Below are 14,710 nucleotides of genomic sequence, written 5' to 3' on the forward strand. Positions count from 1 at the left end.
TACTATATATATATGTAGTTACTATATATATATATATATAACCTTTTTCAGGATGAAGTGGTTTAATAGGTGAAGTACTGATGTGAAACTAAGACAGGAAAATAAAAATAAAAAATGCAGCCTACTTTTACTACATTTTTTTAATCCAGGCTCCTCTTACTTCTTTGGAGACATGCAAAGTGAACCATCTATCTCAAATTATCACCTCTTTTTCTAACTTGGTTTTATGCTATCAAGCATCTGAAAAGCACAGTCATCATAGGTGTTTATGGGAACATCTCACCCCAAATTTTTCTCAGCTACTGTATAGTTAAGCAAACACATATTGTTGGTTTTGGATCAGAACAATAATCAGTAGATGAGAAGGGAAAGTAGTTCCTAAACTCTCCTCCAGACATCTCTCCAAAAGAGATGTTGATGTGCAATGAAGCTGACCTGGAGTGCAAACCCTGAACCCACCCACCAACCCCAAATCTGGCGGCTTTTTCTCTGGCCTTCATGGCAGTGTCTGTCTTTTAGGCTGCCTTCCAAACACAACATTAATGGGTCAGAAGCTAACACTACTACTGAATTTTGAAGGAATCACAGAAGTTTCATGGCCTGATGTTGCAGTGCGATGTAAGACCCTGTTTCACTCATCCTGGTTCTTTCCCCAGGTGTGCCAACAACCTCTCCCTTCCCCTCCCCTTGCCTCCTGCTGAGAGCTGTCTGTCAGTCTCAGTAGGCCAGCAAGGCCCTCATCTGTTTGGCAAAGTTCAAAAGATGCCTCTCAGCCCTGGGGACAGTTGGGCCATCCAAGTGTCATTTGTCCCCTGAGCCTCCCCCCCTCCTACCTGGTGGGTGCCACACCTACCCCTTCCCCTCCCCCTTTCCCCAGGCTTAAAAGGACACTGGGACCACGCGGTCCGGTATTCTGTGGGAGCTGTTACAAGATTCAGAGATCTGTGTGCCCGGAATAAAGCTCTGGATCGAAACCCTCCAGCAGAACCCGACTCTTTTTCACTTCACCTCACCTGAAGCCTCTCCACCAGAGGTAACACTGAGTTCCAGCGTGCCTGAACTTGTTCCAAGTGCCAGCTGCAACATCTAGCCAGCCAAAGGTGTCTCTGAGGTGAAAACCATCTCAGTTGCTGTGTCTGGTCAAGCAGGCACGTTCCATCCGGCAATATTGGTATTTATTTTCAATAGCCTAATCCCCCCAGGATTGTTTGACACCAAGGTACAGGAATTGCAGTAAGCAATCCACAGGTTTTAAGTCTTTGCAGTGCCGAGTACAGTCTGCAAATGGGAGCTCAATCTCTCTGTTTATAAAATTAGACAGACATAGCAAAGTACTTAGGTCTTATGAATCCCAGCAAATGAATTAGTCTACAGTAAAGTTCCCAAAGAAATGAGACTGTTGTCACCAAAATTGTGAAGTTTTTTTCCACTTAAGAATTTGAGTGGGAGATGAAGGCCATGAGGCACAAAGGTAACTAGAAGTCTAGTTAAAATGACAGACAAAATCTGAGGAAATATTCTGCCTCTCCCATTCATCCAATGGGCAGGGGGAGAATGGCCTATAGGGCAGAAATTCTGCACCACTGAACTCTTATTTCTGTAAATTTTGGTTGAGTTCTGGGTTAAAGACCCCTACCACCCACTGTTTCAAAATTCACCACAACTGAGAAGAAAAAAAATTCCATGGGATTGCTGTATTTTTTTTGTTGAAGTGTGGCAAGAAGAAACCAATGATGAATCAGGGTGAAATATGTAGGAGTACTTTACCCAGAAAGTGTTAGGAGAGGTGTTTTAGGGACTTCTGAAGCTCCTCAGATGTGTCCTTTTAAAAAACAGAGCAAGAAATCCAGCACAGGTTTTGCTTTGGGCAGATCAGCTTTGTCCAGCAAATCATCCTAATGAGGAGTTTGCTGAGAAGTCTGAGGAACAGGAACCCCTGGGTCCCCACCCTGGCCTTCCACTGAAGAGTAAAAAATCCTGTAGCAGAAAATTCAAATCAGTTTACACTGATACAAAGCCTGACTTTAATTTCTGTAAAGGCCTGGGGAGAGAGAATGACCTTATTAAAAAATCTCCCTGTGGCTGAACTCTTCAAAGGATATTTGCCTGTAGAACTGTAGAACAGGCTCTTCAAAAAGTTCCAATTTTGAAGTGCTCATTGCTTTCCTACATACTGATTGTGCACAGCTGTGAAAAATTGAGTTTGTATAGAAGCCAACAAGGAAAATTTTCGAAGACTTTTCCAGTGTTTCACGAGACTAAGAAACACTTTTGTTGTTGTTGCTTTTAAAAGGGCATAACGAAGAATGTGGGAAGAGGAAGTAAAGAAGCAAAGTTTCCCAAACCTCTGTGTCCTGTGCCTGAGGGAACTGGATGAGAGATGAGCCTTGTGTTTTCCTGAGAGTGAACATTAATGGAATGTTTAATCTCTGCCTGACCTTCTGCTGTCACAACATTTTAGGGAGCTGAATCCACATGAGAGCTGGATCTTCTAGCCACATCTGACTTTCCAAGATCCTGGGTCACCAGGAAGAAAAGGGACAAACAGAACACAAGAGGGGAGACCCCAGAGTGCCACCAAACAGCCCAGGCTCCTGCTCTCCTGCAGGCTGGGAAATGCACATACCTGAGGAATTTGTGTTGGTATTAATATGTCAATGCCAAAGGTCTCTCAGGAGACATGGAACAGCAATAAAGACAAGCCCTGCAAACAAACAGATAAATTTTCCCCATTCCAAGGCTGAGTTTTGCCTGAGGCAGGTCTGGGAGGCCACGAATGCTTTCACTTCTCCGTGGTCCCTCTGCGCTGCTCCTCCCCACGTCTCTGCTGCAGCTTTCCCGGGCAGCAAATCCCAAACGGGAGCTGCAGGTGAAGATTCATCCTGCTTGGCAATTTAGGGAAACCATGGAAACCATGCAGAGCAGCTGATAAGCTTTCAGAGGCAGCACTCTGCCTTCCAAAGGGCTATAAACACACACCTTGGTCAATTCTTCCACTGCCAAGTGTGTGGGACACACCAAAGTTTTTATTTACATTTCCACAAGGACCTCAGTGCAACCTCTGTCTGGTTGTGTTTTTGTGGGTAAGGGGTTTTGTGTGTTTTGCAGGAAGACACAAATAGCTTTCAGGCTCCCTTGCTCATCTGGTTGGATATTGTCATACATGGGCTTTGTGCTGTTCTATGCTGGCAGCAGCCAGAACACTTGGAGTCACACAGCAGTCTTATCTACAGTTTGTGAATCCTTCTCCTCTGGTTGTCCTTCAGATGAAATATTTATCATTCATAAAGTGCAGCCAGACAAAGCCAAACGGCCTCTGACCAATTTAAAGCAGTTCATTCCCTCCCTCCACACACATCTTAGCTGGTTTTCACACTGAAAATGTGGTTTTGTGCAGCAAGCAGGGACAGGTTTGCCAGAGTGACCCTAACAGAAAGCTAAGTGCCAGCCCTGGGGTTATGGGCTAGGCACTGTGGCCCCAGAGACTCATTCCTGTGACATTAGAAACCCTAAGTGTTAGGCAAGGTAGGCATTACATAAAAGACTCTAAACTAGAATTTTTAGAAGGTTGAATATTGTTGAGTAAATGTTATTTTTCCTGTCTTAAGGCCAAATGGTGCAACCAGAGATTTGGCATAGAGGAAAGGAGCCTCTTTCACAGGTTTGTCTGTTGGCTTCTCTTACACTTGTTCATTGTCAGGAGCGTGTGTTTAATTAATTTTTATTTATTTCAGTTTCTTTGTAAAATTTGTTTAGGTTTTTGTTTTTTATTTTCTTTTTTTCTTGGTATTGCATGAGGGATTTTCAACAAGAGCCAAGATAGACTCAGACGTCTATGAAAGAGCTCTGGGATTTCTGGAAGCTGCTGCAGAGCGCAGGGAGGACCATGATGGAGCTGTTGTTTGAAGGGATAGGAAGGGGGATCTAAAATAGACCAAAAAGACATTAAGGGGAAACCAAAACAGAAACATTTAATTCAGATACGTCTTAGTAATGGGGAGAGGAGTAAAAAGTGTCAGCAAGAAAATGCCCACAGACCTCTGCTCCCTGCAGATGTGGAGCTCCCACAGAGGAGGGATGGCTCTACCACAGCTCTTTGTTATGAGAAATCCTGTGGTGCTTAGTCCATTCTGCTCCAAGTATAATGATGCTTTTTCATGAACCTGTTTTATATGCAAAGCAAAGGGGTTTTTGAGCAATTTTTTTTATTTGCTCCTCCTCAATTAGCTACAGCAACCCAAAGCAGAACAACTGAGATTTAGGTTTCTCTGACTTGACTTCTCTCTTTTAATATTTTTTTTCCCCACACCTTGGGGGTGTGATGCTGCTGAAAACCAAGAAATTTTAGGGACAGCATTGTGGGAAGGTTATATTCAGTTTTGAGATAATTAATAACCTTGTGAGGAGGAGATCATAAACCATTTTAAGCACATAGTAGCAATTTGACCTAGCTTTAGGGACATGAAAGAGCAAAGAAATAAACATGTGTTTATTGTTTTTTAGAAAGAAAAAGATATGATCTCAATTATAAAAAGTAATCTGTCAAATAAAACATTTCCCAACTTCCTTAAATTCAATTAAGATATCCATTACAGTAAATAGAGTATGATACCTTATGATAAGAGGAAGAAATTGAAGTATTTTCAAAGTAAATGAATATTGTTCTAGACTATAATAAATAGGAGCTTTTATTAATTAATTGATAGAGCAGGATTGTATTATTCCTACTGTTTTATATCTTGTTTGTTAGCCTGGACAGACATAAGATCTGCCATCTACTGTGTTCCGGGATGATTGGGCAGAATACGACTCTAGGGAACAGGCAAATAAACCAGCTTGTGAGTTCAGGATCTCTCCCATGTGGGTCTCTTTCAGTAAGATATTAAAGATAGCTAAAAAAAAGGAAAAAAAGCTCAGCATTTCAGTGTGAGAACAATTTGGATTACACTTAAAACCCCTTAGACTGAACCTTACAACCTCAGAGAAAGTGAGTTGCACCAAGAAGAAAAATGCTGGCCTATTAAGTCAAGATTGACTTCTTTTTTTCCTTTTTTCTTTTCTTTTTTTTTCCTTTTCAGTAAGATGTTGAAAAGCCTCCCAAGCAAATGATTAAAATACTTGGAGAAACTGTCTTGACCACACTGACTGTAAGTGCCCCTGATTCTGTACACAAGGAGAGCCCCTTTTCTCTCCTCTGTGCTCCTTCCCCATCCTCAGCCTTACCCAGGCAAAGGGAAATTTTGGCTGATGTAGGATCATGGGCTGAGGCCTTTCAAGAAGCACTACAGTATGTCAATATTTTTCTGGGTCTACCAGTAATTTCACAATGATGCTCCAGAAAACTTGTTTTCTGGACATGCTGGAGTCTTCCATGTGTAAGGCCATGAGGATAGGAAATGCAGGTGTGAGAAGGGCAAAACATTTTATTTTGCAATAACAGAAATATGTTTAAGGCTTTTTATTCTCCTCCCTTCGAAACCCAAAGCAACAGCCAGAGCCCCTCTGACAGAGAAGAGACAGCCCAGCTGTGAGTGGGAAGAAGTGAACTGGCTGCCAGTGTCATTTTTGTTTATGCTGTTGAGAAATGAGCTTTCCCCAGAAATCAAACAGAGGGTTTTGTTCTGATACTTACCAGAACTGTTAATCCTTTTTCCTTGATCACCAGTGTGTTAGATCTCTGCTCGTGGCTGGTAAAGAACACCCATCCTGTGGTCAGACTTAATTCCTCACAGCTGGTTCTCCTCCACAAAAGAGTTTTCTGCACTGAGAGAAGCCGTCTCCATTTCCTATCTGAGCAAGTGTGACACATTATGCTTTTGGCAAACACAAAATCTTCCAGTACAGAGGTTTCCCTTCTGTCCCTCCACTCATGATCACTGTCTTTTCTTTTATCCACTTGAAAACAGTTTTCTCATTTCAAGTCTGACAGGATTTTGGAAGCTATTTGGAGAAATTAGTTATTCTATAACATCACTTCCCCCCCCCACCCTATCCCAATTTCTAGAGCTTTTTGCCAGAGATCCTCTTTTTGGGGAGATCTTCAACATCCATTTCAGCTCCCAGACCAAAGCAGGAGGATAAGGCAAGCACAGCTTCCTCTCATCCTGGGCACTTACAATTGTAATCATCTCAGGGGAAATTTCCTCTAGGAAATTGTGAAGTGAAGCTCTCTCTTTTATGTCTCTTTCCATGAAAGCATGGATTTGAGGAGTTTTTTAGCATCTCACAAACATGTAACTAAAAAATACAAGCAGTTTCTGTTAGAACTGTTGGATGCAGTGTCTGACAGATGTGAGGTTGCTACAGCTCCCTGCTCCAGATCCAACTAGCAGTGAGGATGAATGTGTACCACAAACTATTTATTTTCTTTTAAATTTTATATATTCAAAATGATTTCTTAACTAATTAAAAACATGAAAAATATGATGGTGATATGTATTTACTTGACTCATCTGTGAATTACAATAAAGAGGAGCAATAGAAAGCCAGTGTGAATTGACAATGAGAGCAGGACAAAGAGCGAGGCTTGAGAGAAAAGGTGAGTGCGTACTAATTAGTAAAAAGAGTTTCCATGGTTTCTGGAGATGTTTGTTCTGATGAAGAATTTAAAAGCATCTTCATTAACTAATGGGCTATTTCTGCAGTCTGGCTGGCCCCAGTTTTTGGTCTGTGATGATTCTCCTTTCCTGCACAAGGTGTTTTTGAGGTTGCTCACAGCAGCGTGAAATGCAGATTTATCCTCTCTGTCTCTGTACCGTGTAGGAGCAGTTGTTTCATTTATGCATGTCTGAATGCTAAGCCAGTTTTATTAGCTACCTGATTAGGTTCTCATTAAGAACAAAGCCTGTGTTTTTATATCCAAAATATCATGTGTTTCTCATAGCAATTCCAGCCTATTAGCCAGGCTGCATTTCTTCCATGGGTATTTGCAGGCATTCAGCCCAGATCAGTGTTTCTTTTTACTTCCTCAGAGAAGCCCTAACCATTTTGGCAGTTCACATCAAGCCCTACAAGCCATGAAAATGCCAGGGGACAGATTGGAGTTTTCTCTTTCCAAGAGCAATCTGCTTTCACCCAGATAAAAATAAAAATTTAGTGTGTTAAGGAGCTATGGGAAACCTGTGGTTTTCAAAAGGTTGGCATTAAAAATTGTGTTTGTCATTTCAAGCTGAAAACCTTGTTCAGTGTACAGAGGCAGGGTTCATCAAAAGAAGAATTTCTGAAATGGTAAATAATGGCCTTTGGATTTTTTTCTCCCAAAAAACATAACGAAAAAAACAACCTCCAGTGTATAAATTTTCCCCATGATCAGCTGTGGTTATGCATGTAAGAAGGCAATACAGCTAATCAATCCTTGAGCCATTCACTTGCTAAAAAGCGGCAAATTAAAAGAGAAAAACCATTGTGGTGAACTGAATGACTTGTTTATGGAAGAATAATAATAAAAAATTAAGTGTTTCTTAAGAGACATTTGATTATTGTTTATTTACATTGGTTTTTCTGGTTGGATCACTGTGTGGCAAAAACAGTCAGAGCCAGACTCACATTGCACTTTTGAATGTGAGGACTGAAATGGCAATTTAAAAAGAGTCACATTTGTATTGTGAGACACTCTGCCTTTTAATTTGCTCTGCTTACATGTAATAATAAAAAGTATTTTTAGTGTGCAAATAACTCTAGAAGTTAAAAAATGTTAGGGTTTGTAAGGGAAGATTTCATTTTACCCTCATAAGACAACTACTCCCTATTGTAGGACAAATAAATGCATTAGACAAGCTAAAAGCTGAAGGAAATGGTGCCAGACTGATTGGATCTTGATATTTCCTTTAAGCACTTCTAGAAGCTGTATGAAAAGAAAGTAACGTACACGGAAGAAAAAAATGTGAATGCCTGTGGTTAAAAAATACTTGGAAGAGAAAAATCCTAATTGATATTCCATCTGTGTACCAAACGGAAAATCTCTACATGCTATGAGACCTGAGGGCAAAAGCACCTTACACCTGAAAATGTATGAGCAGGATCCAGAGAGGGACAGCTGAAGTCAGCAAGAAATTGCCTGGTGAGGACAAACACAAACCTCTCATTGTTCTGAAGTTCCTCCAAAACCCCAGTGGTCAGGAGAGCATAGTTTTAAGCACTGAGAAACAAACATTTTAAGACTTGGCCAATATAATTGATATGTGCTGCTTTTTGTACTCATTAAGATCTCATATTGCATTTGTCTCATTTCAGTTTTAATTTTCACTCCTGTTGGGGTGAAGGTAGTAGCTGTGTCCAAAGGAATACATTTAATAGGAAGTGAAATCTGTCCCTGTCAATTCAAGATATTAACAAGACAAAAAAAAAAAACAACCTGTTTTCTGCTTCAGAAAATGACACTGAAAAACCTGAGTGTCCCAAACAGCACCTGAGAAAGGTCCTGTCAGTGGGGGGGGGGGGGGGGGGGTTCTTAATTAAATCCTGACAATGAATCCCTCAAGAAAATACACAGAGCAAACTCTCTAAAGAGGAACAAAATAAATGTCTTTTTTTTTTTTTTTTTTCCATGTGAAACACCATTCTTAGTGAAAATCTAGTCTCTTAAGCGTTCATTGAGACTGCGGTAGGAATGAGGATCAAGTTATCTGACCAGGCTGATGCTCAGAGCTGTCTAAAAACAGTTCAGAAGTCACCTGGCTATGGTATCACCCTAAACTCTTGCCTGTTCCACTTCCTCAAAGAGGTACTTCAGTAACCCAGTTTTACTGGCAAAAAGAGCTGGCAGAAGACAAAATCCAAAGTCATGAGTTCAGGTTGTCATGGAAAATCACCCTTTACATTTTCATGCGCAATTATTGTTGATGGAGGCTTAGGTGAGCCCAGTCAGAGCAGAGGAAAAGTGTTATGTGGATGTTCTGGCTGCCACAGGGTGTTGGTGGAGAGGGCTGCACATGTTCAGTGAGCCCAGAGGGGAGGAACAGCCACCCACTGTTCAGGAAAGGCTGTGAGGGCAGTGGCTGGACTGGATGGACTGCCAGCTCCTCTGGGTGCAGAGGATGCTGTGACCAGCTTCAGTGTATCCCCATTCTGCTGCTGGTGTCACAGTGACCTAGTGGCACCACTGATGCCAACTTCAGAGTCTCCACCACCTGCACCAAAATTCAGAAAACAGAAAAAAAATATTCTTCCTAACAAAGCTTTTGCCTTCCTTTCTTTCCCTTCCCTGTAATTTCATTTTCAGCCATTCACAATCTGGTCTTAAAGGACTTTCTTTTATAGTTTTATTGGATTTCCATATAAATCAGTGGCAAATAATGCCCACAACACAGTATTGCATGCCAAGCAACATTGATTTTGAGGAGAGGGAAAAATCCCTCTATTAGTGGCCAGGTTTCTTGCATCATGGTAGTTGTGATAGCTCTCAATTCTTGTTCTGTTATGCCTTTAGAGTTCCCAAAGCTCCAGTCAGATGTAAAGATCCACTATGCATGCAGCCATGAACTGAAGCATTAACTTTACAGGGGAGTTTGTGCTGAATTCTGGCCAAATTAGCCCAAACAACCCCCTCCTATGTCCCACAAGTGGCTGTTCTGCAGCTCCTCCTCCTCTTCGTATGCCACAACACACATACCTTGCCTTTGCAGACCATGAATGTAGACAGTAAAGGCTCAATGATATAGCCAGAATCCTATATTTCTGGGAGAAAAAAAAAAAAAAAAAAAAAAAGAAAAAAAGGGAAAAAGGGGGAAAAAAGCAAAAACAAAATGAAAAATGAAAAATGAAAAAAATAACAAAATCACTCATTGAATTTTCTTAGCTAGGGGGTTTTTATTTCATAAATGCTCGAATACATGAAGTTATCAGTCATTTGTGTGTGTGTGAGCAGAAATACACCAGCAGATGCTCTCCTGTTAAAAGTTAAACAGTTCATTTGGGCAAGCAGTAGAAAGATACAAAGAGGGAGCAACTTGGCAGCTCCTGGTTTTCCATGTGCTAGAAATGTAAGGCTCAGATGCCTCTGCTCTAGCCATCACTCCCTGGAATGAGCCTTCATTTTTTTTCCAGTGCAGCATGACACCGTGTGTATTTAGTCCTCATTACTGTATGAAATTACATGAGCAGGCAAAGCCCTGTAGGGGAAAAGGTGAGCCCTGGAAGTGTTTAAATTATCATTTCACAGGAAGGAAATGGATGCAGAACAGTATTGACACAGAGAACTTCTTGACATAATAGCTTTGAAGTGATGCAGTGTGCCATCATCTCATTTCTCCAATGAGAAGCACTAAACGCTGTCAAATTCATCAAACTTCACCACAAAATTCATATTAATATGTCTGAAAATGCAGTCCCTTGACCATCAAAATGCAATAAAATCCCTAAAGTTGGTTTTGAGCTTGATGGGCATCAGTGCAAGGTCATCTCTGGTATGGCCCTTCAGTACCCTTCTCAGGAAACATGTACTTGTGGCCCTTGGGACTAACTCATTGCTTGTGTTAATGTTTGCAAAAATTTCTCTATGGACAAAAAAGGTTCAAAGATATAGTATAAGAGCCAGCTTGGAATAAAATAGCCATGTACTGTAATAAATGGCAGATTTATAATACCCCCAGAGATACTCATTTTAATCTAGCACTTGATTAATCAGTTTTATTCCTTTACTTATTATGTGGAATTAGAATAGAATAGGATTCAATGCCAGAGCATAAATCAGTCAGTTACCATGCTTGGTGTGATAGAAAGATAAATTCTCTTTTTTGAAGAAAAGTGGATATTGACACATTATGCATTTCTACAGAGTGTGCTGTATCGACAGTTTGCTGTTCAAATGAAAGTAACTTACGCCGATAGATTAATTTTCCTTGGACTCATTCAGATGAGGCTATATTTGTATTGTTTTATTTCTCATTTCTGGCTGAGAATTGTGGCTTGGCAATTCAGGGAGTGCACTCTAAAACAGATGCTTTGAAACGAAGACAAATTAAGTTGAACACAGTTGCTTAAGACTGAGACCAAAACCAGCCACAAGTCTTTATTAAATATAAATTGCTTGAAATTGGCACAAATGTGTCTTCTCAGCCTTTTTGCTAGTTGAATAAGTGATTTGTCCTAGAAATCTCCCTCCTTTTCAGCTACATAGTAACAACTTAGCCTTCTGAAATCTGCTGTAATCAAGGATTTAAACTCCCTAGGAGAGAATCCTGCTTGTCATCTCTATTTTTAGAGACAGCGACAGGCTTTCCAGCACTCCTGGGATTACTTTGTATAGCGTCCCCATATCAGTCTCCAGTTCCAAACCCAGAGAACTTCCAGGTCCCATGACTATGGGATACTGCTGGGGTTTGGAGTCATCGCCATGGAAACCAAATTCCCGTCACTTTGTGACACCAGTGGACATGATCCGCAGATTTTCCACAGAAGCATTTTTCCAGCACAAACAACATTATTGCAAAAATAACAAATGGAATCTGGAGACAAAGGATGCCATTTTAGGAAGTAAGAGGACCAAGGATTTAGGGAGGTGAGTCTGCACCAGGAACTCATTCATCACAAACTCACCAGAGTGCCGCAGTGGCCTTTCAGGTTTTTTAAGTATTTTGCACCTATTCCTTCCAAAAGTAGCTGCATTTTCTCATCTACCAGATGTATCGCATTCTGCTTCTGATTTTGGTGAATTGTGGTCTCCACTTTTCTGCCCATACAGACACAGCACACACTGCCCAGGGTCACTGCTCTTCCTCTTGACACATTCTCCTCAGTGACCTTGCTCCTCCTCATCAGGACTGTGATGCCATTGAGACAGACTGATCAAAAATATTCCCATTCTTCCCAAACAGACTCCTCAAACCAATTTCTTCCAAAGCTGACTTTTCACATCAAAACAAGGTCAGGAGACTGGAGAGGATTTGTTGGGAGACACCAGAGCCAACGCTTCCACCTTGGCTAAGCATTTGGTGTCATCTCTGTGTGATGTCATTCGGAACAGCTAGCTTAAAATTGTATTTTTTCCTTTAACTTTTAATAGAGTTGCCTTCTATAATTTATTTTTATTATTTTTTCCATCATGTTAAGTTATTTTGTCACATGGCACAGTGTCACCTCATTTGGAAAATGTATGTTTTTGCATGTTATGCTCTTGACAGGCTCAAAATCTCAAAGGAGATAGGGGATATTTTTTAAGTTCTACTCACTCCTAATGTTAACTTGTAGAAATAAGGTCAAGTCCTGAACACTCTTATTAGAGGACATAGTTTGAAAAACTTTTTGTCTCCGTGCATCACCTGTCTTGATTTATTTTCTCTTCCCTTCTAAACATGGAATATATCTCACACATCTGGAACACCTGTGAAGATGGAAAACTGGAAGTGCTACTATTTCTTCCTGTCTCCATCTCCCTCTTGTTTTCATTTTTTGTTTTGTTTTGTTTTGGGGTTTTGTTGTTGGTTTTAGTTTGGTTTGTTGCTTTTCTTGGAGGGGGTTTGTTTAGTTAGTCAAGGTTTTTTCTTTTTCCTCTTTCCTTCTTTCCTTGCAACATCTGTGGCAACTTAATTCAGTGATATATGCTCTTAATTTATTAATTTCTGTCTTTTGGCCTTGCACTTCTATTTTGCAATTTTTATTGGTGTATATTCAGTCTAAATTTCACTCTGAGCTTCCAGAACCTCAGGGCTAAAGTTGTGCTGCATGACAATGTGTAGATATACAATGGTTATACAAGACACAAAGCAAAAGTTGACACTTCCCCATCCTGCACATGCACAAAGGACATGAATTGTACCTACTAAGGGAGTCATTATAGGGAGGTTTCAGACATTTAGAGGTTTCAGCTCTGAATTACCACACACAATTTGCATAGGTTTCTCAGCTAAACATATTCTAAAGTATTCTTTTTTGGCCTGTTGACCTTTAAAACACATTTTTCAAAGGCAGGGGAAGTGTTGATATGGTTATTTTGCTCCTCTGAATGCACCAAATTTCTCAGTTGCCATGACTGCACATACTGATGGGGTCTTTGAGTTCCCAGTGTGTTCCTACAGCCAAACAGACACTGAGACTACATCAATCCAAGCACCATTTCCCACAAAAATTTGGGGTGCTTGCTTGACAGCTCAGCACAAAATTTGGGATAATACAGCATAGTTTAAATCCATGTCTTTAAATCCAATGGATTCTTGCACACCACGGGCACCAGACACATTCTAAGCAAACTTTAAGAAAAAAGCTGGGATAACAGCTGCTGGGAAAGTAAAGGTCATGTTCAGTTCCAAGTTTTGCATGAGATATTTCCCACATTTTGAATTAAAATGTGGGAATTAAATGTCATTCACTTGCTTGTTTTTATGAAAGTATTTGTATTTTGCTATAGATACGGAGGCTTTTTTTCCCAGCAATTGAGTGGGAAAGGTTACCTACGTGCTCTGTGTTATTCCTGGAAGACCAAATGTCCTCAATTTAACACAAAATTAAACTTCAATAGTTTTTCCAGGAGTCACAGATGTTCTTCCCATCATGGAAATCTGCAACTTCTGCCTCTCCTTGGACCCTTCTTCTCCTGGCTCCCAATAGATCTTTCTCACCTGCCCTCAGAGCCCAGACAACTTCCCAGGTCAGGTCTCTCCATGTTGTGGGAGATTGCTTTGCAGTTTGAAATCCTATGTTCTGAGTAGGTGATTTGGGTTTGTGATTTGAGTTTGTTTGGAAACTGCTTGAGAGCAGCACCTAAATCTGTAAAAAAAAAAATCCCAAACCCGTGTTCACCACAGTTTTAGTTTCAGAGCTGGTAAATTCCTGGAAACATTTGCAGTTAGTTATTATTTTGAATGTATGCTTGATCAGTTAAAGACAGGTTGCCATGTTTTGCTACCAAATTGGAAATTTTTCCTCTCTTGAAACTACTGTATAATAAATAAAATATTACATGTGTCAATAAGGGGAAAAAAACCCATGTTTCTGCCTACACATTTTCCTAGTTGGTTTTTTTTTTTTATTGAGACCACATATTCCCACACATTTTTATGGAAAAAATAAACAACACTTAAAAAAATAATATTTCCTATATAAGTAAAATCCACCACACATGGCAAAACCGTAAAAGCTCTAGGATTAAAATGGAAAACATTGCTTGTTCAGTATTTAGCCATTTTTGCTATTCTAAGAAGGGCATATGAAATCTGCTATTTATTTATAATTATAGACATGATGCAGAAAACATCAGAGCAGTATATTTATTAGATGGCTTTCAATAAATTATGTAATTATTAGTTCTCTTTAATTCGGAAAATTACAAAGTATCTGCTTTCCTTGTACACTCATTACACATACAAAGGGGTGCATCAGGCTTGAGAGTCAAGGACCTTAGGTTTGTTGAACATAATAATGAATGACGAGTCTTGAAAATATAATTTTTATTCAATTTCTCCAAGAGTTTCAACATCTCAATCCATAACAACTGTGTAGCCCAGTCCTTCTTCATACTGAATTTTGCAAACTTTTTTAGTTTCTCTTGTCAATGGATGCTTCAGATATCCCAGGGATAAAGAAAACATTGTCCTTTTTTGCAGTCCTCTAGCAGGTGTCTCACCTGTTCACCTTGGCTGGTGGCAGGCACAGTTATATCTGCACAAGGTGGGGACAACTCAGTCCTGCTGAGGACAGGTTTTGTTTCTGCAGCTGAAGGCAATATTTACATAGCAAACTGCTTTAGCAGGGAGAAGGATTCAATGCAGATAAAATT

Source organism: Melospiza melodia, chromosome Z, assembly GCF_035770615.1.
Source record: "Melospiza melodia melodia isolate bMelMel2 chromosome Z, bMelMel2.pri, whole genome shotgun sequence".
NCBI classification, from domain to species: domain Eukaryota; kingdom Metazoa; phylum Chordata; class Aves; order Passeriformes; family Passerellidae; genus Melospiza; species Melospiza melodia.